Raw genomic sequence first — 26714 nt, 5'->3', positions numbered from 1 at the left:
TTGTGGGCCGCATCCAATACTACTTGTATGGCCCCAAGGATGTCACATGGGCCACAGCTCTGTGCTGACTGGGCCACAAGTGGCCCGCAGGCCGCAGATTGAGAACTGCTGGCATGCAGCCATTATCTACTGCAATAGTTTTCATTCAGCCCCAGGATGCTCTCGGCAACCTCTCTGACATCTAGATAATATTCCGATCCAGATAGGTATACTTTTCTGATTCATGAGAAACTTCATATTTGTGTAATTTTTCACCCTTAATTGATCTCTGAAAACATATTCTAGTCACTAGCTACCTGGTATGAGAAACACCCTAAGAGTTTACAGAGGAAGAGTTTTGTGAATAAAGAGACATGGTCCACTCTAAATTATCTGTCAAAAATCAATGGTCTAAGGGGCTGACACAGATTGTGTTCCATATGAGCATTTCACTACAGCTACACTGATCAACATTTATGAACTGCCTAATCTTTCCCCTCTACATCTTTAAAAGAGATTAAAACAAAGTCATAACATTTTCCCTACTATTTTTGTTTCACTTAATTTCAGTTTACAAGAGAGACAACACAGACATTAGGATCCTGAAAATAGACAGATTTTACCATCTTTTAGCATATCAAAAGCCTTAATTGTTTGAAAAGTACCCAAACCACCTAAAAGATGTAGAAAAATTGCATACTGTAGGTATGACACTTAAAAAAACAAAACAAAACAACAAAAAAAGAAAGCATAATCAAACCCTAGTCTAGCAGACTATGGATTAAGGAAAAATCCTGTTACAGATAAAGACTTTAAAAGGTTTTTCTCAAAACTGTAAGACCTTTTGCTTTTTTTTCCTTTAAATCCTGTTTTTCCCCCTTGTTCTCTACCTCCCTGAATCCTGTATTACCTAATCTGCACAATACCCATGGTAACACCACGGGCAGTGGAAAGAACATAATGCTACTGCAAGCGTTACCATGCTGCTGTAGTTTACATTTTGGCCAGAGACCCAGAAGTGCTCACCAGCTTAGGAGGGCAAAATCACTTGGGTTTCTGACCCTTCAGTTTCTAAAGGGCTAACTCCCCAAGATGTATTATTTTTCACGCTGTTCACGTGTGAGATGAAAATGGAGTGAACAAGACGAACAAGAGTAAACTAGCTTATTTACAGTACCCATAACTAGAATGCTCTGGCTGCACTGCCTTCACAGATCCACACCCATGGAATTGTGCAGGCAGGGAACCATGAAAAGGAATTAGCTTAGTAAGGGGCCACATGCCTCGATGCATGCGCATAACAGTTCCTAGACAGACTCTATTAAAGAAGAGCCGTTGATCTCACTCTAAGTTTCTGTCCATCTGTCTGGAATAAAAACTCCAAAGAGAAGCCGTGAAAGAGGGAGAGTGAGCGTGTTTCTATGGAGGCAATATACTATATCTGGAAAATTCAAATTCCTGTAAGTAAACTAGAATTTCTTCTGCTTAAATCGGTCTCCAGAGAGCCCCATTCTTCAAAACTAATTAGTAGTAACCACTTAAGAGAAAGAGAGGGGCTGAGCAATGAAGTTAACTAAACAGGGACTGCAGAAATAATTTTTTAAGTGTCTAGAGAGCTCCAGGTAGTGGCCTAAACATATGCAATAAAAGGAACTTTTTGCTTAGGAATTTTGCTTAGGCAGGTCTCAGAAGCCACCCTAATTTCAGTAGACTAAGCTGTAAGACCCTTTGGTAATGAACTGTATTTCTCGGAGCTGTTTTCGAAGCACTGTCCTATCCACTTTCAGTGTATTTGGCCTGCAAGTGATTCTGTTTTTCAGCTCTGAAGCAGAGATGAGCTACCAACATTCCAGTTCTCACAATATAAAAAATGGCAGGTTTCAGAGTAACAGCTGCGTTAGTCTGTATTCGCAAAAAGAAAAGGAGGACTTGTGGCACCTTAGAGACTAACCAATTTATTTGAGCATAAGCTTTCGTGAGCTACAGCTCACTTCATCGGATGCATACTGTGGAAATTGTAGAAGATCTTTTTATACACACAAAGCATGAAAAAATACCTCCCCCTACCCCACTCTCCTGCTGGTAATAGCTTATCTAAAGTGATCACTCTCCTTACAATGTGTATGATAATCAAGTTGAGCCATTTCCAGCACAAATTCAGGTTTTCTCCCCCCTCCCCCCCGCCACGTACATTAGTCAAACTGGACAGTCTCTACGTAAAAGAATAAATGGACACAATTCAGATGTCAAGAATGATAACATTCATAAACCAGTCGGAGAACACTTCAATCTCTCTGGTCACGCGATTACAGACATGAAAGTTGCGATATTACAACAAAAAAACTTCAAATCCAGACTCCAGCGAGAGACTGTTGAATTGGAATTCATTTGCAAATTGGATACAATTAACTTAGGCTTGAATAGAGACTGGGAGTGGCTAAGTCATTATGCAAGGTAACCTATTTCCGCTTGTTTTTTCATACCCCCCCCCCCAGACGTTCTTGTTAAACCCTGGATTTGTGCTGGAAATGGCCCACCTTGATTATCATACACATTGTAAGGAGAGTGATCACTTTAGATACGCTATTACCAGCAGGAGAGTGGGGTGGGGGGAGGTATTTTTTCATGCTTTGCGTGTATAAAAAGATCTTCTACACTTTCCACAGTATGCATCCGATGAAGTGAGCTGTAGCTCACGAAAGCTTATGCTCAAATAAATTGGTTAGTCTCTAAGGTGCCACAAGTACTCCTTTTCTTTTTGCGAATATAAAAAATGAGAGCTCGATTCAGAGACTCATCTAAACTGGTTTAATTTATACCTTCTTGTTATGCCAAGCTGCAATATGTAAGTCACACCTACTTAGACTTCCAGAGGTCTGGTCTACACTAGAATTGTATGTTGGTATAGCCATGAAAAACCCATATCCCTGAGAGACGTACCTGTACCGCCCTAACCCCCAGTGTAGACAGTGTTAGGTTGATGGGAGAATTCTTCCATCGACCTAGCTCCTGCCTCTCGGGGAGGAGGAGTACTTACGCTGATGGGAGAACCCCGTCTGTTGACATAGGTAGTGTCTACACTGAGGTGCTGCAGCGGAGAAGCTGCACTTCTGTAGTGTTTTAAGTGTGGACAAGTCCTTAGTCATATCCACTTACCAATACATAACTTTCCCTGCCTCCTCTTGCACATCACTTCTGAATTAGGCTATATCTACACTGCAATGTAAGCCCAGGATTCACACTCCGCTTAAGCCTAACCCCCTTCCATCTACACGCAAATCTACATGTTAACCGAGGGCTTGGACCCAGGGTCCCAGGACACGAATCAGAGTCAAGCCGGGCCTCAGGGTTCAAGCCCTATTGCTTTGCACTGTAGATGCAGCCCCTCTTGACTTGTGCTCTGGCAGTTTGCCAAAAGTGTTCCACAATCTCTTGAGCTGACTTTCTTTGTCCTCTGGACAGTCAAGTTTGGAAGACAGTCAGGTTTTTCCCACCACGAACAAAGGGCTCAAGCAGCCATTTTGGGGGGGGTGCTAGAAAGTCTGGGATATGGGTGGTTATTATCCCAGCTCGCCTATTTCAGTGTAGGTGCTGGAGCACCAGACTGGGACCTAGGGTTCAACAGTTCCTAACCTGGGGTTACAAATGAGAGTAGATGCTCAAGCCCCGGTTAACACACTCAGGGTGCGCTACCTTGTGTTCTACTAACTCTGGGCTTTCATTGCATTGTGGGCATACCCACCAAGTAACCATATATTAGAGTCTAAGGGAGTCTCGTTTGGGTTAACTCACATAGCGGTACACCAGAAAAGTAGTGTATCACTAAAAAAGCCATTAACAGGAAGATTGTGATCCTGGGCAATCCTGTATTCACAACCGAAAAACATTACTGCAATAATATTTGTACAAAATATGATGTGTGAGGTATATGAAAGCTAATAACATGAGTTATTAGTATAATGTAGATGTTAATGTTATACAGTATATAAAGTTATGAATTCCCTCTGTATGATGTTACTAGAACATGTTTAAGACCAGACAGCCTCGCCTAGGTAAAGGCAATAAACAGATCTGACCTACACAAAGGAATGTGGGTTTACCTCAGTTTAAGCATTAGTAGTAAACAAAGTCATTGAGCTAAACCTGTGGGGGTTATCCTGATCCTGAGCTCGAGAGACAGAGCAGTAACATGGTTCCTGCACTCCAGAGAGAGACAGAAGACTGAATTCTCAAGAGGCATTCCTAACCTGTGAAATAGACATCCCTTTGGGACTATAAGGAACAGAGAGAGACTCAGTTTTTACTCTTCAGTTTAGGAGAAGAAACTAAGCGATTTGATCTGTGTAATGGATCCTGGCCAGATCAGCCAGCAAAAAGCTGGTAAGGAGAGAGAGAGAGAGAGAAAAACCACCTTGAACAAAGACTGTATCTTGCTAGATGAAGTTTTAGACTTTTAGATGCATGTTTTCACTTTTATTTGCTTGTAACCATCCCTACCTTTTTACTTGGCTTCACTTAATCCACACGCTTTTGGTGGTTAACTTGTTTTGCTGTCAGTGCTGGGTATGTCCAGTAAAGTATGTGCTTCCAGACAGCTAACAGGTTGGAGTGTTTTTCTGTCTCTGTAAAGGCAGCAAACTGAACATTTATCTGGGAGGGTCCAGTGTGAAGGACTGGTCCCTTCAATCAGATGATTTTGGGATGCATTCAGGGCTGGAAGGGTACCAAAGTCAGCCTGCATGGAGTAATTTGGCTGGGCAAAGCCACGGTAAGGTTTGTGGGCTGCTGGAAGGCTGTTGGGGGTCACAGTTTTGGACCAAAGCTGCACAGCCACAAGACACCCAGTGTTACAAGATAGACTGTGACCAAACCCCCTTACTAGCCTGGGTGAACCCCAGAACATCTCAGTTGGTCCTTTACATTGTTTCAACGTAGTTAACATTTGTCCTAGGGAACGGATTGAACTGTGCTGTAACAAAGAGGCATAAGTGGGCCGAAGCCTGGGACATGTCTGGTTATGTGATCTGGTGACAACACAGGTAGGTCACATGCAAATTAAAATGTGTTGTGACTCGCTCAGGGGACAGTGGTGCTGTAACCACATCTGCTAACCTGGATATTTTTGTAGTGTAGGCAGGCCCTTAGTTATACTAGCTTACACATCATTAAATGGGTGTGACAAGGTCTAATGGAGTCTAACTAAGAGTAAGGGAATCTACCATCTACCAATTTACACATCCCCTCTGAATTTGGCCCTATAAGTTCTGGGGAACTAACTTGCCCTTAGGAATGCTAATGAGTTTTGGCACTTTCACATCTAGGTAACAATTTAAATCCAACCCAGGATCTGTGTCCAGAAGTTAATTGTATCTGATGGTTATTCAGTGCTTAGTGTGAAATGAATTAATAGTTTCAATCTAGTTCCTAATGGATGAGAGACCACAGTATTATTACCATAATCACAAAACCAGCATCACACGTTCTCAGTATTATTACCATAATCACAAAACCAGCATCACACGTTGCACCAAGTCGTATCCTTGCTGGTAATAGAGAGCAGAGGCCAGAGACTTGAATGGGTCTATGCGATGTTTCTTATCTCTAAAGGTGGTCCCTTCAAAACAAGCTTGAGGAACACTAACAGGGAGCAAGGGAAAGCTTGTACATGCTATCTCTTTTCTGTGAATAAATATTGGCATTCTGGCACTTTTTATGATCGCTAAATTCATTAAAAAAATTAAAAATACTCACCAAAGTCCATTCACATGTAAGTTGTAGATATTATTTTGTCAGAACATGCACAAGTTGATCCCCTTTTTTACTTTTTTTAAGTAAAACTTTAAAGTTTTTTTACTTTTAGGACAGAGAGAGAATTCCTTAACGCAAAACAAAAACCCCATGAACATGACAATTGCCCCAAAGGCTCTCTAGAGGTACTAGTGGCTTCTTCCACTATAGGTGGAACGAAAGAAGGAAGAAAGATCTTTGTGTAGTTTGGAGGCGGAGGAGCAGGAGAAAACATGATGGTCCATACTGTCCCAATGCTATTCCTGATAAGAGGACCTAGTGCTACAGTATGACAGGATATATTCAGGAGAAGGCCAACAGCAGCTCAAAACCATGAGAATCAATTGCTATAAGATCTTTGGACTGAAGAAATATAAATCTTCACTATGGATCCTTGGGTTCCTGTTTCTCATGGGCACAGATTTAATTTTAATTTATTGAAGCATTTTTCCTTAGACATTCTTTAACAATTACTTTTTCCTACATCTAATTTAAATAACAGATCTAGCCAAAATGGCACTAATAGAGTAGAGATGGGCTGAGGGGATGGTTCATATCTGGATTAGGTTTAGGGTAGGGCTCAGGGATAAATCAGGACTTGGTCTATTGGTACTGGAAGGCTCAGAAGGAGGTCACACAATAGTTCACCCCTAGATAATGAAAACCTTTCAAGGTAATGTGTAGTCTTGGTTACAAAATAGGCCCGTTCCAGGTTTGGATCTTGGACTCTGCAGTTTGCTGAGTTCAGATCTGGGGATTTGAATTTGAATTTCCACAAAATTTGAAAGACGTCAGAAATCAGTTTCTGGCTTTGCCTCTTCTCTTTGAGAGAGTGAAAGGTTTCATTTTTAAAGGAGTTATTTTTCACCTCAAAGACTATGAGAACTTATATCTTGCTAAATGTACAAAGATCACATTTGTCTAGATAACAGGATAATATTATATGATGGTAATATACTCTTAGATTAAAGCAATGTGCTCAAGGAATCCATATGTATGATTATGCCCTCCTCCTAAAATTTGCTGGCAGCTGTGACTGTAACATCTAGCACCTGGCTGGAAGAGCCAAAGATAGTTCTGTATTAGCCCATTGACAGATTTTCATATTATTCAGCCAGAAGGGCATTCTGAGAAGACTTCATGCAATAGTGATAGAACTCACACTCCTTCCCTGGTGGTGACATTATGAATTATTACTTAAATGCACCTATTCTCTATTGGCTCTGTGCCTGCAAATAAAAAAAAAATCCATTCTCAAGTCTCCTCCACAGGCCTTTCAGAGATAAAATACATCTCAAGACATGCAATCACATGGAAGAATGAAAATCTTATTTTAATATTGTTTGCAAAACTGACAGATCTACTTAACAGAAGCCATTAAAATATTTACAAAGTAGCAGCTGCTCTTGTAAAAATACAGCTTTTTTTGGCATGAAAAATAAACTAGTTGATAAATGCAAGATAAGCCATTTGACGTCTTCTTTGTGTGCTCTGCATGGTATGCTCAGCCAATTCGGTACAATCTGATGTTTACAGAGAAATCGTAATGTACGACCTCCTTAGGCAACAGGGACACAAGAAGCCTTTAAAACGCTGAAGCAAGCATTTAATCAGAACTCTTCATGCTGATCTTTGAAAAATTCAATAAGTTCAAAAAAAATGTAACTCCTTCTAAAGATAAAATATCAGTTTTTTTTGCTTCAGGAGTTGCAAATATATACCAATGAACTCCCAGTGAACCAGACAGACTTCAGCCACTGCTATTTAAAAGAGTAAGCCATATGTTGCTCAGAAAGAAACAATGCAAGCACTCAAACAATGTAAGTACTTAGGCCAATTGAGTAGTTATTGTGATATAATAGCTCAACTAGTCAAAACATATCCCCTTCTTTTGGTACATTTAACCAAATTATCTATTCACGTGGCTAGCTAGTTTCATGTGAATAATATATTTCTTTATTTTACATGCTTGTTTCATATTGAAATCAAGATTTTACATATTTTCCTAAAAAGATAAAGGAAATAGTTACATGCAAGTAATTACTGCAGAAGTGTAAGTAATATGGAGTATGACCATATCTGTGTAACACAGCTGTTCCACCTTGATTCTATTGTTGTTCTGCTCTTAGATGATGTGAGGATATGCATAAAGTCCATGGGTGACATTCTGGCCCCACTGAAGTTAAAGGGAGTTTTGCCACTGACTTCACTGGAGCCAGGATTTCACCCTGTATGTGTGCGGTGTGGTTTTTTTGTTAATTAATCTCACACATTTATAGTGCTCATCACCTTAAAGCTATTTACTAAATTCAATTAAAAACACAATATATGCTGAAAACAGAGAGCATCTACTTGGCTACCCTAGAACCTTGCTAACTTAAAAAGCTGTTTCCCAAGGGACTGCCCAGGACGTACCAATAGCACAGAAAAGCCAGACCAAAAAGGCATGTCCTACAATGTGAGCCAAGTATGACAAGATCAGGCTCTGATGGACTGCCAGCTGGACCAGATTCAGCAGGCAGGGATCTGCCATTGCAATGCCCTCCCCTGCAGTCACTTTGACTCCAAGCTTATGAGCAGTCTCCTGGCACTAAAAAGGCCTGCATTTTCAGCTTTACATTTGATAAGTCTTCTGAAGCATGTGATCTAATCATCTTGATCACAAGCAGATATACATCTATATATAGTGGTGACACATGCGATAAGCGGTCCTGTCATGGGATAACATGATCAACATAATACCATTATTGTTTAGTAATTATAGCAGGGGATAGGCTTGCAGGACTTCTGGGTTTTATACCTAACTCCTCTATCGACTAGACAATTTTTCTTACTCATAAATGGTATTTCGTTGGTGGACAAAGTTAATCTGTAACTTGATGGGATATAACTAGCAGTCCCACAAGGCTATCAGGGAAAAGCAACCTTTTGAGCACGGAGGATAGAACTGTTTGGCCAAATGCTGGATCAGTAGAGGTGGAAGTGCACACTCTATAGTGTCTTAGTGAAAATATACATGGAAGACTGGATTATTCTGTTTTTGTTCTGGTTCTTATATCAGGCTCATCACTACTGTATCTAAGGGCTTGTTTTCACTACTGCGCTACATTGGTGCCATTGCAGTGGTGCAACTGTGCCGATGTGGCAAGTCTGCTGAAGACGTGCTATGTTGACGGAAGAGTGTTCTCTCATCGATGTAATTACTCCACCTCAATGAGGGGGAAGCTATGTCGGTGGGAGAGTCTCCCACTGACATAGTGTGGTGTAGACAGTGCTTTAAGTCGATATAACTTACGTCGCTCAGGGGTGTGTTTTTTTTCACATCCCTGAGCAATGCAAGTTACATAGACTTAAGTGGTATTCTAGACAAGCCCTAACTCATGGTAGATTGCAAACTTCCCTTCTAGGGAAGCAATACCTTTCTTGGGGTATGTCTACAATTACTGGGGATCGGCACTGCAGCGATCAATGCACTGGGGGTCAACTTAGCGGGTCTAGTGAAGACCTGCTAAATCAACTGCAGATCACTCTCCCGTTGACTCCGGTACTCCACCGGAATGAGAAGCATAAGGTAAGTCAATGGGAGAGTTTCTCCTGTTGACCCAGTGCAGTGTAGACACCTCAGTAAGTTGACCTAACCTACATCGACTCTAGCTACATTATTTACGTAGCTGGACTTGTGTAACTTAGGTTGACTTACCCCCTGTCAAGGTTACTTCACCACTCTGAACTCTAGGGTACAGATGTGGGGACCTGCATGAAAACCTCCTAAGCTTACTTTTACCAGCTTAGGTTAAAACTTCCCCAAGGTACAAACTATTTTACCTTTTGCCCTTGGACTTTCGCTGCCACCACCAAACGTCTAACAGGGATATAATTGGGAAAGAGCCCGTTTGGAAACATCTTTTCCCCCCAAAATCCTCCCAAATCTTACACCCCCTTTCCTGGGGAAGGTTTGATAAAAATCCTCACCAATTTGCATAGGTGAACACAGACCCAAACCCTTGGATCTTAAGAACAATGAAAAAAGCATTCAGATTCTTAAAAAGAATTTTACTAGAAGAAAAAGTAAAAAGAATCACCTCTGTAAAATCAGGATGGTAAATACCTTACAGGGTAATCAGATTCAAAACAGAGAATCCCTCTAGGCAAAACCTTAAGTTACAAAAAGACACAAAAACAGGAATCTACATTCCATTCAGCACAGCTTCTTTTCTCAGCCATTTAAAGGAATCAGAATCTAACACACATCTAGCTAGATTACTTACTAAGTTCTAAGACTCCATTCCTGTTCTGTTCCCGGCAAAAGCATCACACAGACAGAGAGAGAGAGCGGCTTTGTTTCTCCCTCCCCCCAGCTTTTTAAAGTATCTTGTCTCCTCATTGGTCATTTTGGTCAGGTGCTTATCCTAGCTTCTTAACCCTTTACAGGTGAAAGGGTTTTTCCTCTGGCCATGAGGGATTTTAAAGGTGTTTACCCTTCCCTTTATATTTATGACACCCCCGTAGTGTAGACCAGGCCTCAGCCAAGGAGCAGAATTGCTATCAGCACTGAGAGTCCTGAAACCGAACAGCTATCCATGCAAGCATGGAAAGCTGATATTGCTGCCAAGTGAACCTTGACCGAGGAAACTGCTAAGCCTTGTTCTTACACCACAGTTATGTTTTACCTCAACAGGCAGGGAGGAGCTTGCTTACCCCTCTTTTTCAGGAAATCGTGCAGTTTCAGGTACAACAGATAGTTAAGTATGCGCTGGATGGATTAATGCATCAGCAAGACTCTGGTTTAACAAGCATAGACAGAGAACCACTTCCACTTTGACAGGCAGGGGCCCTGATAGAGGGCTTTCTGCTACTTAGTAAGAACCTAAGAATGGCCAGACTGGGTCAGACCAATGGTCCATCTAGCCCAATATCCTGTCTCCTGACAGTGGCCAATGCCAGGTGCTTCAGAGGAAATGGACAGAACTGGGCAATCATCAAGTGATCCATCCCCTGTTGCACAGTCCAGCTTCCGGCAGTTGGTGGCTAGGGACAACCAAAGCATGGGGTTGCATCCCTGCCCATCTTTGCTAATATCCATTAATGTACCTATCTTCCATGAACTTATCTAATTCTTTTTTGTACCCCATTATAGTTTTGGCCTTCACAACATCCCCTGACAATGAGTTCCACAGGTTGAGTCTGTGTTGTGTGAAGACTTGGTGAACTTGCTCTAAGCAAGCTTGTTTTCTGAGATTTAGCCATGGATCTTCCAGGCTGTTAGATGAAAGGATTGTAGGTTTGGGTGGAGCAGCCAACCGTGGTCTTAGGAGATCAGGTCTGAGTGTAGTGGGAGTGAGAATGGAGATGCCACCGAGAGGACCAGTAGAGAACCACTCTTGGTGGGGCCATGCTGGGGCTATTAATATAATTTAAGTGCTGTCCCGCTTCATTTTTAGTAGCAGTCTATATAGGAGAGGTATGGGGCAAAAGCATAGCTAAGCTTTTCTGCCCAGGATAGCAGGAAGGCATCTGTGATTAAACCTGGACTGTGGTCTTTCAGGGAGCAGAACTGGTAACATTTTCTGTTGGACCTGTTTGCAAATAGATCTATTTGGGGAGCCCGCCCGCTGCTAGAAAATACATCTGGCTTCATCTGGGCAGAGAGACCTCTCGTAGTGACTCAAAAATGACCTGCTCAGGTGGTCTGTTAGCTCATTCCGCACCCCTGGAAGGTAAGAGGCCTTGAGGTTAACTGAATTGCTTCCTGAAAAAGGAGGGATAAGTGAGATCTTCCCTGCCTGTTGAGGTAAAACATAGCTGTGATGTCTGTAAGAATAAACAGGTTTCTCCCCCCAATATGAGGTGGGAAAGCCTGACAGGCAAGATGGATCAATGTCAGAGAACTCAGGGTGATATGAAGAGAGAGCTCCCACGATGACCAAAGACCCTGTGTTAGGAGGGGCTCAAGGTGAGCTCCCCAACCTAGAGCAGATATGTCTGAGATCCGAGTCATTGACAGTTAAGGGCGATGAAGGGAATGCCCACACAAACATTGGGAGGATCCAACCACCAGTTTAGGGAAATTAGAACTCGTGCAGGTACAATGAGCATAATGTCCAGTTGAAGATGGCTTGGTGAGTACACTGAGGTCAGCCATGTCTGGAGCCTCACATGTTGTATTACATATGTGCATGAGGCGATGTGGCCTATGAGCCTCATAAAGTTTCAGGCTGTTGCGATGGGTGAAACTTGAGGACAAATTGAAGAAAGTAGAAGAGAAGAGCAACAAAAATGATTAAAGGTGTAGAAAACATGACCTATGAGGGAAGATTGAAAAAACTGTGTGTGTTTTAGTCTGGAGAAGAGAAGACTGAGAGGAGATATGATAACAGTTTTCAAGTATAAGGAAGAAGGAGAAACATTATTTTCCTTAACTTTTGAGGATAGGACAAGAAGAAATGGGCTTAAATTGCAGAATGAGTGGGTTAGATTGGACATTAGGAAAATCTTCCTAGCTGTCAGGGTGGTTAAGCGCTGAAATAAATTGCCCAGGGGGGTTGTTGGATCTCCACTATTTGAGATCTTTAAGAGCAGGTTAGACAAACACCTGTCAGGGATGGTCAATAATACTTAGTCCAGCCATGAGTGCAGGGGACGGGACTAGATGACCTCTCGATGGCCCTTCCAGTCCTGTATTTCTATGGCACTAGAGACCAGATAGATTGGAATCTTGACTCTGAGAGGAATGCTCTGGTCTGGCTAGAGTCCAGCACCACCCCTATAAACTCTCTCCTCTGTACCAAACAAAGAGTTGACTTGTCTGCATTGACCAATAGGGCTAGGGCCTTGAATGCTGACTGAATGAGTCGAACACTGGATATAATCTGGGGTTTGGACCGTCTCTTGACTATCCAGTCATTGAGGTAAAGGTAGATCTGCACTCCTAGTTTCCTCAGAAATGCTACTACCACAACCATATATTTCATGACTACTTGAGGAGTTGCAGAGAGGCCTAATGGAAGCACTGTGAACTGGTAACGTTCCAGCTTCACTACAAACCTGAGGAATTTTCTGTGCCCTCAGGGTATTGGCAATGAAAGTAGGCAACTCTTAAATCCAAGGTCCAGAGAGAGGATGATGGATGCCAGAGTGACCATGCAGAACTTTATCTTTTGAGTCAGTTGTTGAGCTGTTTCAGGTCTAGGACAAGTCTGAAACCTGCCTTTGCTTTTTGGATTAGGAAATAACAGGAGTGGAAACCCTTCCCTTTTAAATTCTGTGGAACGTCCTCTATGGCTCCCAAATGAAGGAGAGACTGAATCTCCTGACCCAGAAGTTCTTCGTGAGAGGGGTCCCTGAAGAAGGACGGAGAGGGAAGGTAGAAAGGAAATAAACTGGAGGGTGTATCTCACTTGTACAGTGCTAAACATCCAATGGTCTGTAGGGATCCAGGACCAAGCACTGAGGAAATGGAAAAAGCAGTTCGCAAACAAAGGAAAACTGGGCTGTGGCATCCTGGGAACTAGTAATTTCTAGCTCCAGACTCCACGGAACATGCCTAGGTGCTGGAGTCAACAGTGTCATCTCCTGTGTTACCGAAGCAGAGGAGTGCTTAGATTTAGACCTCGCGTTACTCTTATCCCCATGCCTAGCAGACTTCAGTGCCAGGGACCTCATCCTTTCGGCACTCTGCTTCTTATGCCTCTTCTTAGACATTGGGGATGGTGAACGGTGCTGGGAGTCAGGCATGGCAGAAGGCACACTCCTTACTGACACTGAGACAGTCAATGCTGAGTTTGACTGACCTGGCTTTGATGGAGGTCTCAAAGCCACCTCCGAGGGAGAAACTTTAGCCTGGCTTCATGATCTTTCCTTGTGCAAGGCTTAAAGTCCCTGCAAATTTGGCAACACTCTCCAATATGAGCTTCCCTGAGGCACTTCAAGAAACTAGAGTGTGAGTCATTCATGGGCATGGCCTTATTGCAGGAAACACAGGGGCCTGAAGACCAGTGACCAACGTACCAGGAATTGAATAAATCCCTCAGATGGGGTAAACAAATCTAACTAAACACTAAACACTAAACTATTTACAATAAAATACAAGCGAACACAGTCCATGGAGAGTACTTGCAAAAGCAAGAAGAGCAGTTCCAGTGACCATCATGGGCTGTAAGAAGGAAGTGAGGGGGCTCGGGGTCGGCTGCGCCCTTTATACCAATGCCAGCAGCACGCGGTAGCAGAGGGCAGTTGAGTGGCCCCAACGGGTACCACCGAGGGAAAAAATTCTGGTGACTGCACACAGGGTGCATGCACACCAAGAGAGAAATACACATGTGCAATCAGTCGAAGACGAAACACAATTTCCTGGAGCTGATGAAAACAGGAAGGGCATTTGTAGAGAAATAAAGGAACAGCTTGCAGCATCACAAATGTTGGCCCTCAACAACTATTGCCAGCTTGCAGACCTATTAAGCTAATAAAATGGTCACCAGAAAAAGAACCTTAAGGGTTAAATGCTTTTCACTGAATGCTTTGTCTTCAAAGAGAGGACCTACAGAGCTTGCAACTGTAGATGCAGCCTCCAGGCAGGAAGAATCAATCTGAAGGAAAGATTTATTCTAAAAAGAGCTCTAAGGGCATTTTTGGAAAGGGAATAATTGTACTATGGACTCAGTGCTATGGACATTTGTTAGGCCTAATGAATTGACTGTAGCACCAGAAAGCTCCTAGACATCAGAAGAGCAGAGCAGAAGGGACTTGCATTCTATGGATAGTTGGCTCAGAACCACATCCGCCTGCTACAAGTCTGTGGAGGAATCCAGAAACATGTGAAGGAGAATCTTGGGCTACAGGCCTGAGAAGATGCCCTCTGATAGGCCGGAGGGTCCTGGAACAAAGCCTGGAAAAACTGGATGTTCACTGGAAAAGTGAAGAAATCCTAGACAAGAAACTTCTGCCTGAATAGCAGAGAGAGAAGGACCACTGGAAGAAGACCCTCTTCCACAAGAAAGATTGAGTTCTGGGCTTCAGATGACTTGCTCTTCCTGCAAGATAGGATGAGGGCAGTAAAGTTCTTCTCTGCTCATTGAAACAGCATGCTGTACTCAAAGCATTGCCTGGGACACTGGGTATCCCCCATGCCAGTACAGGTAGGCAACCACCATTGAACTGTGACCCAATTAGAATGGCCAGGCCTCTCTGATGACAGTCCCCAGAATGCAAACAAGGCCTTTCTTATAGCTTGTAGCACAACATATGTCTCTAATTTTGTCTTGAAATGGGACAATTACCCTTAGCCGTTTTGCCCCCCATATGCTGTCTGTCTTCAGCACTACCCCTCAGAGATTGGTTAGTGAAACCGCTTAATAGACTGGACTCCTAAAGTTGCCACAAGAGGGAAACTTTGATGTGCAGCTGGATACTTATTAGTCTCTCCAAGTCCTGGGACTGATGAATTCCAGTTCAGAAGAAACAGGTGCAGGGTGGAAAACCAGAAGCCAGCGCAGGGAACCACCTTGAGATAGAAGACAAGCAACTGGAATAGGTGCATTTTTTTGGTGAAGAGAGGAAGGACCTGGAACTCCTAGACTCCTGGCTTTACTTTGGCTATTCTTTGACAAGAAGGCTCCCTTTTGAGGTTGATACAGAAAAAGATGTCCAGGTAGACAAGACTTTGGGACAGCACCGGAAAATTTCTGAGCAGGTTTATAACTAATTGATAGCTCTCGGACAAGGCTAGAGTGCCAGAGTTGGCTAATTGTGTCTCAAACTCTCAAAAGGAATTGCTACAGACCACCTAATTGTTGAGATAACAAATCACTTCAATTCTCTGCTCCTGGAGATGGGTCACTAACACGTGTTCTGAACGGTATTTAAATTCTAGGTGCCAGCAAGACCAAAAGGGAGATTGCAACACTCAAAGTACAGATTACTAAAGCAAAACTGTATGTACAGTTGATTCTTGGAGGCAATAAGGACATGCAGGTACACATCCTCTATATCCTTTTGATATGAGGAAATTCCCTGGGGCACTGACTCCAATGTTTGCACAGGTGGACTCTATGTTGAACATCTTGGTGGCAACCATAGGAAGTCTATCTGGGCTAATGCAATACCAGTCAGACCATTTCTTTCAAATGAAATAAATTAATGGTCTGAATCGATGCTATAGTTATTGTGGGTGGCAAAAAACCTTGGGACTGATGTCACAGCACCCAGGCAAGGAGGTCTTGTATTGACTTTATCCCTTCACTCCTTTGTCCTGAGAAACAGCGGGAGAGAGCTGGACAATTTTGGATAAAGAGGAAAACTGAAGAAAGTCTATGAAAACCTGCAGCACTAATGAACCCAGCCCCCAGCTAGAAATGATGTGCCTCCATTGCAGCTGAATCTGAAGGAGGCAGCCTCTAATGCAAAGGGGTCCTGGAGGTAAAATGACATTATGTATGTTCATGTGCCCTCAGACCTCTGCTGCTGGTGACAACCCTTTGACTTGGAGGGACACTTTCTTCTTGCCTTGCTTTACAGAAGAGACATATAGAAAGTTAGCTCTGTATCAGGAATGAGCCCTACTGGGATATTCTTTGCACTTCCTACATGTCAGGGGCAAGCAATTCAGGGTCTGATTAAGGGGATCAAGGCAACTACTCCAGTAGGGGAGAGCCATTAATTTTCACTTAGTGGACATTTCTCCCACTAATGAAGAGTTAAGCCAGAGGGCTCTGTGGGCTACATTAAAACTCAGTGGTAGACCTGGCTGATAGGAGATGGAATCTTGGTATGCATTTTGCAGATACTAAGATACTCAGCAAGGTGGAATTTCTTCTTCACATCTTAAGTGAAAGCTGTTGAGGAGGGGAAAAAACAACAACTCTGAAATCTACTCCATTAGAGCTCTGGCAAAGTATAGGAACAGAATGCCAGCATCTTTGAAAAAAGGTCTCTTTTAGTGGATCTTTGAGATTGGTGTTGCTCTCTTCAGGAAGGGGAGACTGACTCCCTGAAAACCTGGCTCCCGGTGAACAAATTTTAAGACTTTGTGCCTACATAGCTGCCTTGTATTACTAAAGGCTTGTCTACACAGGGAAATTGACCAGAATTGCTCTTGCTGAATGAACTATTGCGGAATAGCTCTCTGGGTGGACACTGGACAATAAAAGTGATTTTATTCCAGAATAGTTGCTCGGCTTTGGAATGGTGCTCATTATTCAGAAATCAAGTGATTTTTTTATTCTGGAATAGAGTGTTCACAGCAGTAGATATTCCACAAAAGCTGTTTCAGTCAATTTTCCTCATCTAGACAAGCCCTTCTGTCTGCAGGGAGAATGAAGCACCTATTTGGCACTACCCAGATGCTGTTACTTAACTTTTGGGGCACTGGATGGAAGGAAGGGAATAGTATTATTGGGCTTCTCTTCTTCAAAGCTAATATGATGTTCTTCAGATGGGGAGGCAGAATCAGCTTTAACGATTTAGTGATATTTTGAAAAATAATAGGGCCTTGCAAAGCAAACTACTTTGAGAACCTCCTTTTCAATGCTGTTATCTGAAACATTAGGGGCTCTGCCAAATCAATATTGCCTGAGGAGCGGTGGACAAGTGACTGTCTAATGCTCAGGACCCCGTCACACTTACTCCTCAAAGAAGTGATCCTTATGCGTAAAGAAATATTATCAGTAGGAGCCGATGATGGAATATTTTCAACCTTTGCTGGCAAGACGCACAAGGGTTTAATAATACATATCTTTATCTTTAATGTAGCCAGCTTCTTGGCTTTGGCAGAGGGAGAGGAGATGTTGTCTAGTTGGACTCAAGTTGCAATGCAAACCTTTACTATTAACGTGGAAAGTTCTGGAAGGAAGGTTGAGGAGGAACAATAGCTCCATCTTCTAACAAAGACCATTTGAGCACCAGTGCAGCCTTCCTGTTCCAAAGTGACTTGCCGTTCTTCGTCAGGAAAAACGATAGCTAAGAGTCTGGGGTAGAGGGTTGTTTATGGCAGATGCCACTGTGGACAGTGTTTTAGAGGCTTGGCAAAAACCAGGCTGGTTTACACTGCCTCATGCACTACAACAAATGGCAAATCCATCTGTTTTTCTCCACACTTTCCTGGTTTTGCTGCTCTTTTTAGCACCACTCTGAATGCTACAGGATGACCTAAAACTGGAAAAACTAACATCCGAATGTTTCCAGAGTGTGCAACTGCCAGCTGCGGCCTTGTGCTTTTTCACTCTGACCCAGGCAGAGCTGGCTGGCTGATAGTGGGTGCAAGGTCATTCACACTGGCATCCCCAAATTCCTGCCCTTTCAATGGCTGCTCAGTTCTGTTCAGGTGTGATGTTAATCAGGTAGAAACTGACCTGGTTTCCTGGGTGAATTTCTCTATAAAAACAACAATGAAGCCATCTACCTCACAGGATGGTGTGAAGCTTAATTCATACACATACAGCACTTTGAGATCTTTAGATAAAAGACCTCTGTATTTGCAAATTATAATTACTTCCAGTAACAACCATCCATTATTAAAACAATCACTCCAGGTTGCCATAGACGATCATAACATATACAAAGAGGTGCCAGCAATAAGCAGTTTGCAAGATTACCAACTATCTTTGGCATTTGCCTTGTTTAATTGTAGCATTTAAGACAGATAGAACTGGATGTTGCAAAGTGCTTAGTGCCCTCAATTCCCTCAGCCTTCAAATTTTGGGAAAACAAATTATGGGATGTATGCTCCCCTTACTATTTATACTTTTAAAATATTTTTTTATTCCTATAAAAGATCCCACCCAATAGCAGGACCCCATTGTAGTAGATGCCATACAAACATGTAGTAAGAGACAGCCCTTGCTGCAAAGAACTTATAGTCTAAATAGACAAGCCAGACAAAGGGTGAAGAGGGGAAACAGAGGCACAAAAAAGTGAAAAGAACGAGGAGTCCTTGTGGCACCTAAGAGACTAACAAATTTATTTGAGCATAAGCTTTTGTGGGCTAAAATCCACTTCATCAGATGTATGCAGTGGAAAATACAGTAGGAAGATATATATACATACAGAGAATATGAAAAAATGGGGGTTGCCATACCAACTCTAATGAGACTAATCGATTAAGGTGGGCTATTATCAGTAGGAGAAAAAAAAACTTTTGTAGTGATAATCAGGATGGCCCATTTCAAACAGTTGACAAGAAGGTGTGAGTAAGAGTAGGGGGAAAATTAGCATGGGGAAATAGTTTTTAATTTGTGTAATGGCTCATCCACTCCCAGTCTTTATTCAAGCCTAATTTAATGGTGTCCAGTTTGCAAATTAATTCCAGTTCTGCAGTTTCTTGTTGGAGTCTGTTTTTGAAGATTTTGTTGAATAATTGCAACTTTTAGGTTTGTAACTGAGTGTCCAGGGACGTTGAAGAGTTCTCCAACTGGTTTTTGAATGTTATAATTCTTGACGTCTGATTTGTGTCCATTTATTCTTTTGCGTAGAGACTGTCCAGTTTGGCCAATGTACATGGCAGAGGGGCATTGCTGGCACATGATGGTATATATCACATTGATAGATGGGCAGGTGAACGAGCCCCTGATAGTGTGGCTGATGTGATTAGGTCCTATGATAGTGTCCCTTGAATAGATATGTGGACACAGTTGGCAACGGGCTTTGTTGCAAGGATAGGTTCCTGGGTTAGTGTTTTTGTTGTGTGGTGTGTGGTTGCTGGTGAGTATTTGCTTCAGGTTGGGGGGCTGCCTGTAAGCAAGGACTGGTCTGTCTCCCAAGATCTGTGAGAGTGAGGGATCGTCCTTCAGGATAGGTTCTGATACAGACTAACACGGCTACCGCTCTGAAGCAAAAAAGTGAAGTGCTTTGCCCAAGGTCACACAGTAGGTTAGTGGCAAACTGGGAATAGAACTCATCTCTCCTGACAGCCAATCCAGTGCTGTACCCACTAAACCACACTGCATTTCCTGTCATCTTTCTTCCTTTGAACGATAAACCAAAGTAGCTCTCTCGTTTTATATACTGCACATCTTGCAAGTGCATTATGCTTTCCAAAGCTTTTACGAAACTGTTTAGCATACACAGTACAAAGCTACAGAATACACAGTAGCATACACAGTACTGCCACAGCTGAGACCCATGGAGGTGTCTGATCTGGAACTTCCATTCGTCTATAAGAGAGGGAGCTGCCAGCAAGGGCATTCTCTGGGAGGGCCCCTTAACTTTGGAATTATTTCCCGACCCTGGTCTGAAACAGTCTAAATAATATGATATACACTCATCTTTTGGGGAGGGAATTTGGGAAGGGGTGTGTATTTTTATTGGGACAATTATGTTTTTGCAAGATTTGCAGTGAGGAAAGTTTTTGATTCTGTGGTGAGGCTTCTTTTGTGCAGGGAAAGGTTATTAGTTTGCCACTGTACCATCACTGCCTGTGTCTTAGGAAAAGGCACTGAGGTTAGCTACCTTGACCTTTCCCTAGTGAAGCCCCAACTTAACATAGTCTACCTCAATGTAGCTGATCCAAGGTCTATGTGGGTAGATCTCCACCAGCTACATCGCCATCAAATTCGCCTGGTTACATTGAGGGTAGAAGGTGTTAATTATGTCTTCATTACAGAACAAGCTGAGATGTACATCCTGGTAAACTACACTGAAGTTGCTAATCTTGGTGTCTTTTCCTAGTGATAAGCCTTTAATAGACCTGTATTTTTATTTCTCTGCCAAGAGCTCCGAGAGTCTTGCATAGACAGATTATTCATGCTTATCTCTAGGCTTTGCAGAATTTAATTTTTATTTTTACAATTTTGATGGATAGTATCAATGTTTATTTTTAAGCATTTTTATTTTTATCAATTTAAATTTGTATGGGAGGAGGCAGATAATTTTTAATGAAACCTGATAAAATTCAAAAAGTTAAATTTCTATAACTGTTAAAACACAAATTGACAATATCACCTGTCAAAATATACAAAGTAAATATCCTTAAATATAACTCTAAGTTCCCAAGTAGCATTTTTCTTTCTTTGCCTATTTGTAAACTTAGATTATTTTCAATGGAAATATTTTTTTTTTTGGTCGGCTTGTGTGTGTATGGTGAAATTGACATTTACTAATAACAAGTCTTGGCAGGAGTAGATTTTTATCTGTTTAAATGAATAAATAGAAATACTCTAAAAAGCCATTCTAGTTTACTGGAAAAGTAGGGTTTTTTTTTATGTGATTAGGTGGATCATTGGGATGGAGTCTGTCTCATGTGATCCCAAGTACAGCACCATGCACATTGTTGGTGCTTAACAAATAACTGCATCTAATAATAATTCTGTGAGCATCATACAAGACAGGCTTTATTTTTCCCCATATGCAATGTTAATCTGAATTTTATACATTTACCTGACAAGATATTTAAGCTCTGATGCTGCAGTATGTAGTAAAGTGTGAACTACTCCACTGGAATGCAGCCCCATTGAAGGAAATGGGGTGCTACATGTCTGTAGGAAGCCAGCTGCATGCTATATGGTAGATTACAGTAGCATATAATTAGTCCTTTCTGAAATTGTCACTATAGTTGGGTGGTTAGAGTTTATGTACATATATTTTAACTCTGAATATTTGGTACATATTCTGGAGAAATATTTGATGAGTGTTATCATTATGTAATGTATTGTGAAAGCTCCAAACGCCCTTCATGTCTGTCAGGAGGGTAATATACCTTTACGAGGCATCAAAGGTTTAACAAACAAACAAAAAACCAAGGGAATTAAAAAAAAAACTAAGTCAGCATGGAATACATTCTCTCCCTGGTTGAACATACATGCCTATTAAAATGCATGGGAGTTCTGTACATGCATTTAGGAGAGAATAAACGTCTAATTTAAGCTATCTAAAGGCAGGATATTTAAGACTGACACTCTATCCTTCTTTTTTTTTTAATTTGTTTTCCCCACCCCACGGCCATGTGGATTAAGAATGTTTCTCAGCATTTACAGAGAATATTGTAAGCGAGCTGAAAATGAATGCAAGTGGTTTGCTTCAGAAAAATAAGAAAGTACTTTTATAATAATTTATGAGCTGTATTTAAGTTTTTTACTTTTAATTTTACTCAGACGCTTTACTATTTAGCCCATGAAAATGACATTTCTGATAAACTCTCTCATATTATACAGCTGCCTTTTAAGGGCAAAAAGAAAAGCGAAACAGTCAAGATGTGCCTGGCCAAATAGTTAACAGACCAGTGCACATATTTAGCTGACAACTGCCTGAAATGTGAACCATTTGCTCACCCTTTCTTGTTACTTCAAAACTGATTTGGGCTTAAACATCTGAAACCTACAGGTGTTTAAATTCTCTCACTTGTCAGCAGAGCAGGCCTCATCAGACATGGTCTCAGGATGTGGTCAGACTGAATAGATACCCAAAGACCCCACAGGTGAAACCCAAAGAACAACCTAGCCCACCTGTGCCCCTCAAGGCTCCTTTAGTGGATCTGTCCTTCAGAAACTAAAATTCAGAAGAGGAGTAGTTAGAAAGCACCCAAGTTACTAAAGCAATTACACTAAATGCTCTGAATTTAATTTGATAATTCATGGTCATAGGACTGAAACCTTTAACATTTAACCTTGCAGCAAATTAAATCAGCTTTCTGATCAAGTGAAAAATTGTAAGCCATTGAAGTTTGAGTGTGCAAAGCATAGAGTAATTAAAAGAAGCTTTAAAAAAATTAGGAGAAAAAATATAGGACCAGCCCTTCACCCAAAACAAAATAAGCCCTACAGGGGCAAAACAGGAAAGCATCATGGTCTCTATAAGACTAATATATTCGTAGTCAGTGGATTATACAGAGGTATAAACTAAATGTAGTCCAGACATAAGAAAGCCCAACTCCCACTGAATTCAATGAGCAGTGGGTCTCCATACACCAAAACTGAATGTGGCGTGCTATCTTCTTTAATTCTTCTCAAATAGTGTAAGTAATATATTTGATTTTAGAAAATACAGAATTGGGGGCCTTAGATTTCAAGTTTCTATTTTTAGCATATGCCTTCCATGTAATTGAAACCCTTGTTTCACTTTTTCTTGTGTGTGTGTGTGTGTGTGTGTGTATATTTATACACATATGCCCAAATTAGTAACATTGATGCAGTATGTATTAGTAACATACACTATGTAAACTTATACAACATGTTAACTATACATTGTGCAAATCTCTATAGAGACACAGTATATAAGTTATACACTGCGTAACTAAGTATGTATGTAAGCGGTGTATATTATGTATATAATATACACATTCACACACACTATCACTTCATTTTGTGCTCAAATCACACTTATAGGGCTCACTATTCAGTGTCTCCTAGACAAATCCTACACTGAGACAAAACACAGATGCATTTTCTAAATATACCTTATGGCATTAGGACATAAAAGAAGTTGGGGTATTAGACCCTGACTTGTTTTAAACATCACTATAGAACCATGACTGACAGTTTACAATTTACAAGAAGGGTGTGGCTAATAAAGTCACTGAAGCAGATATAAGCACAGGTTCTCTCTGATATGCACTTATGGCCTGTCAGTCATTCTCTCAAGTGCTTTGTTGCACAGACATGCCAATAACTAATATCACATTCTATAGGTCTAATGCCCAAAGGCCTTTAAAAGACTATGCAACCATATCAGCATTTGAAAACCCCCGATTAACGAGGTTTATTGCTTCAGTTGACTTTTTTTCCCTGTAAAAAAGTAATCTTAGACTGAAAACATCAACACTTGGAAAGTAGGACACTACATTGTACATAAATTTTTTTAACAGGTGAAATATTATATTTGAAGAAGAAACAACAATGTTCATCTTTGTTTCTAAGCCATACCTCTTGCCCTACTTCTAAAATTTAATGCACTGTCAAGTAAACAGAAAGTGTGCAATTAGAACATGTCAAAATAGAGTGCTCGCTTCAGACTTGATTTACTAACCCATAACGCCCTTCCCACTGTCAACAGAGCTACTTTTGCCAGATTGCATATTTCAATAACAGATTGGTACGAGTGCTACTTTTTAACCATAACAATGCAATGTACTGTTATGCTGTTTTCTGAAGAGCTAGTCATGGAAATGTAGGCATCCTATTCCTAGCCATTTAAATAAAACTCTGTTAACAGGAGCATCGGGTGGAGGAGGCCCTCAAAAGTTTCAGAGACTAAGCATCCCAGAAGCTAAAGGGGGACGCTCTTTGTTCTTTGGAACGCAACGGCGAAGGAGGAAGAAAAGATGCTGAGGGAAGAAGCGGAGTGTGATGCTGAGAAGTGACGAGAGCTGCAACTCTGAGGTGTTCAACCCCTTTGATGCGTGACATTTAGGACGGGAGTAGGGCAAGATCCAGGTGTGAAATCTTGGCTCCACTGAAGTCAATGGGAGTTTTACCATTGATTTCACTGGAGCCAGAATTTCATCCCAGGTGCCCATCCCTGAGATGTTTTTTTTCAGATGTGATATCGATGTCTTGCCTTTCTCTCAGAAAGATGTTACAGTAGATTCTGCTAATTAGCAAGCCCTTGGTGGATGGGCCAAAAGTTGCCGTTAGCTGGCAGTTGCCAATAAGCAAAGACAACCTGCCTGTATCTGGGGCTTTCCATGGCGAGTGCGGCCCTGGGATGTGCAGAACCCAGGCCCCTGCTGCCAGGGCAGGACGCAGCCTGGACAGTGCAGGAAGAAATACTGTGAAGCCCCGTGGGCCACCAATGCCCCCATTCCCCACGGAAAGCGCTGGCATCTTGGCAGTCGCACCCTCCTCGTCCCCCCCCACACTGCCCGGCCGCTGTCCTGCCTGCAACCTACCCTAGGGCCCGGGCTCTGCATGTCCCAGTGCTTCTGCTCCTTTGAGCAGCCCCACAAACCTTGCCTGCCCCTGGGGCATACCACACGGAATGGGGGCTGGGGAGCCCATGGGGCAGCAGGAAAAGAAACTTTCCATAGCTGGCATTTCTGCTGGCAATATCCAGACCAATTAGCATTATAGTGAATTGGACAGTGTCCATTCCAGACAAAATGTTTCTGTTAACCAAAGTTGTTATCGGGATTGTGATTAAGTGGCATTTACTGTAAATGCAACATTACTTGTCACCCATTCTTTTTGTCACTTAAAACCATATTTTGTATGTTTTGGTGTGGGGGGGGATTAATAAAAAGATAGTTTAAAGAAGGAAGCTCCCCATGTTGAAACTTTCCACCACATCCTCACTTCACTATAGCCTTATTGGCTTCCCTTCATCTCGCTACTCACTCTTTCATACGGACATCGTTCTCCCTATACTGGCCACAGACGTATTCCGATTAAACCCAGACTTTCCAGTGGTTTGGTGGTGTTCCTCATGCCCACTTAATTCTGTTTGTTCTCCTGTTCCAATTCTGCTTTAGATGAAGGAAACACCTCTTCCTCCTACCTTGTGTTCAAAACGTACAAGGTTGCTTTGCCTGTAGGCAACGGCACAAATCACAGGAAAATACCCCGGTAGAATGCAATCACAGGTGTGGAATGGAGGCGGGTAGAGAGTGGGAAGGAATTAACAGGCTTGGAGTATTTTTCATTCAGCTAGAGCAGTGCAGACAGGATGGCCAGTCCACACTGTTTCAGTCCTACTTCACCCTTGGTTTTGCCTCAAAGAGCTTAGGCCTATACTAAGCCTGGCTGGCCATGGTCCCCAAGTTGTTGGCCACAGGCTAGGATTGCTAGAACTAGTGCTACGGCTTCACCACGTCGCCCAGCAAATCTTCTATGTCCGAGGCCAGGAAGAGGATGGTAGAGCAGCCAGCTATGCTGCTAGATGTCATTTCTAACTTCTCTGATTTTCTGTTTTTCTTTAACTTGTGGGAGTTTATTATTCAAGAACTATTTACAATTAATGTTTTCCTTAACTACTATCGTTAAAACATTTGTTATGACAAATAGGATGCACAGAGGAATAAAATAATGCTCCAAAGTGTAAGCAATAAAATGTCAATATGAAATTTCACTGATGTTCAGCAGCCGCAGGGTAAATTCTCAAGGGATATAAAGTAACTGACAACCACATAATCCGAATAAACAGGGAATGATATACAAGTCACCGTACAGCATTTTTAAAGAAGAGTAGATTAAAGGAAAATAAAGTAGAATATAAATAAAGAATATATTCAATTTTTTCACTTCAGAAAATGTTCCAGACTTCCACTCCCTGTATTTAAGGAATAGATGAGATTTCTGTTTCAAAATTTAAATGAATATACAATAGGCTGGTCTCTTATTTATAGTAGAAAAATGTAATATCTCTATAATATGAAGACTTTGACAGGAGCAGCACCAGTATTTTCTCCCACCACCCAAAATGAAGGGACAGAACCAGAAGATGTAGGAAAGCATCTTTCATAATCAAGAAAACATTAGCTGATAAAACTTCTGGAACTGTGACACTAATGGAAAAATTTGTCTGGAAGAACATAGTCACAGCTAAGACTGTGATCAAAGTTATACAGCGTAAGTGGTGAACAATACATACAGCTCTTGATCGTATTTTGAAGTGGATAATATTGAATTTGCCATTACTAGGGGACTGGGTGCAGACCAACAAAAATCTGCCTGCTTAGATGATAATCGTAAGAGCATGGATGTATAAAATATCTAATATGTAAATAGTAAAAATGTTAAGTCAAGCAATGCTCACAATCCTCTGTACCTCGCAGATGGAGAGAGGCAAAGCTAAATCAGAAAGATCTCTTACACAATAGATTTCCTGATGCTTCTGAAACCCAAGTGACTGTCTGGAATACTGACCTGATCCAAAATGCCTTGAAGTTAATAATAGGAGTGTTTCCTGATCCACAAATAAGGAAGGAAAAATCTACACCAGAAGTATTTGGTGATGGACTCGATTCAGGACTAGAGCTGGTCAGAGAATTTTAATTGAAACAATTTTCTGTTGGAAAATGCCATTTTGAT

General features: G+C 41.7%; 1 protein-coding gene and 1 long non-coding RNA gene across 5 annotated transcripts in view; one reads left to right on the top strand and one right to left on the bottom strand.

Annotated features, from left to right (window-relative positions):
- WDPCP (WD repeat containing planar cell polarity effector) overlaps window positions 1-26714 on the bottom strand; it is a 253054-nt gene that overhangs the window by 23150 nt on the left and 203190 nt on the right. The window lies entirely within an intron of this gene.
- On the top strand, window positions 1169-26714 carry LOC141984229 (uncharacterized). Its single transcript, XR_012638695.1, has 3 exons — window positions 1169-1439; window positions 4931-5018; window positions 23902-26714. It is a non-coding gene; the product is annotated as an uncharacterized LOC141984229 (long non-coding RNA).

Source organism: Natator depressus, chromosome 3, assembly GCF_965152275.1.
Source record: "Natator depressus isolate rNatDep1 chromosome 3, rNatDep2.hap1, whole genome shotgun sequence".
NCBI classification, from domain to species: Eukaryota; Metazoa; Chordata; order Testudines; family Cheloniidae; genus Natator; species Natator depressus.
This window is presented reverse-complemented; position numbering and strand designations above follow the sequence as displayed.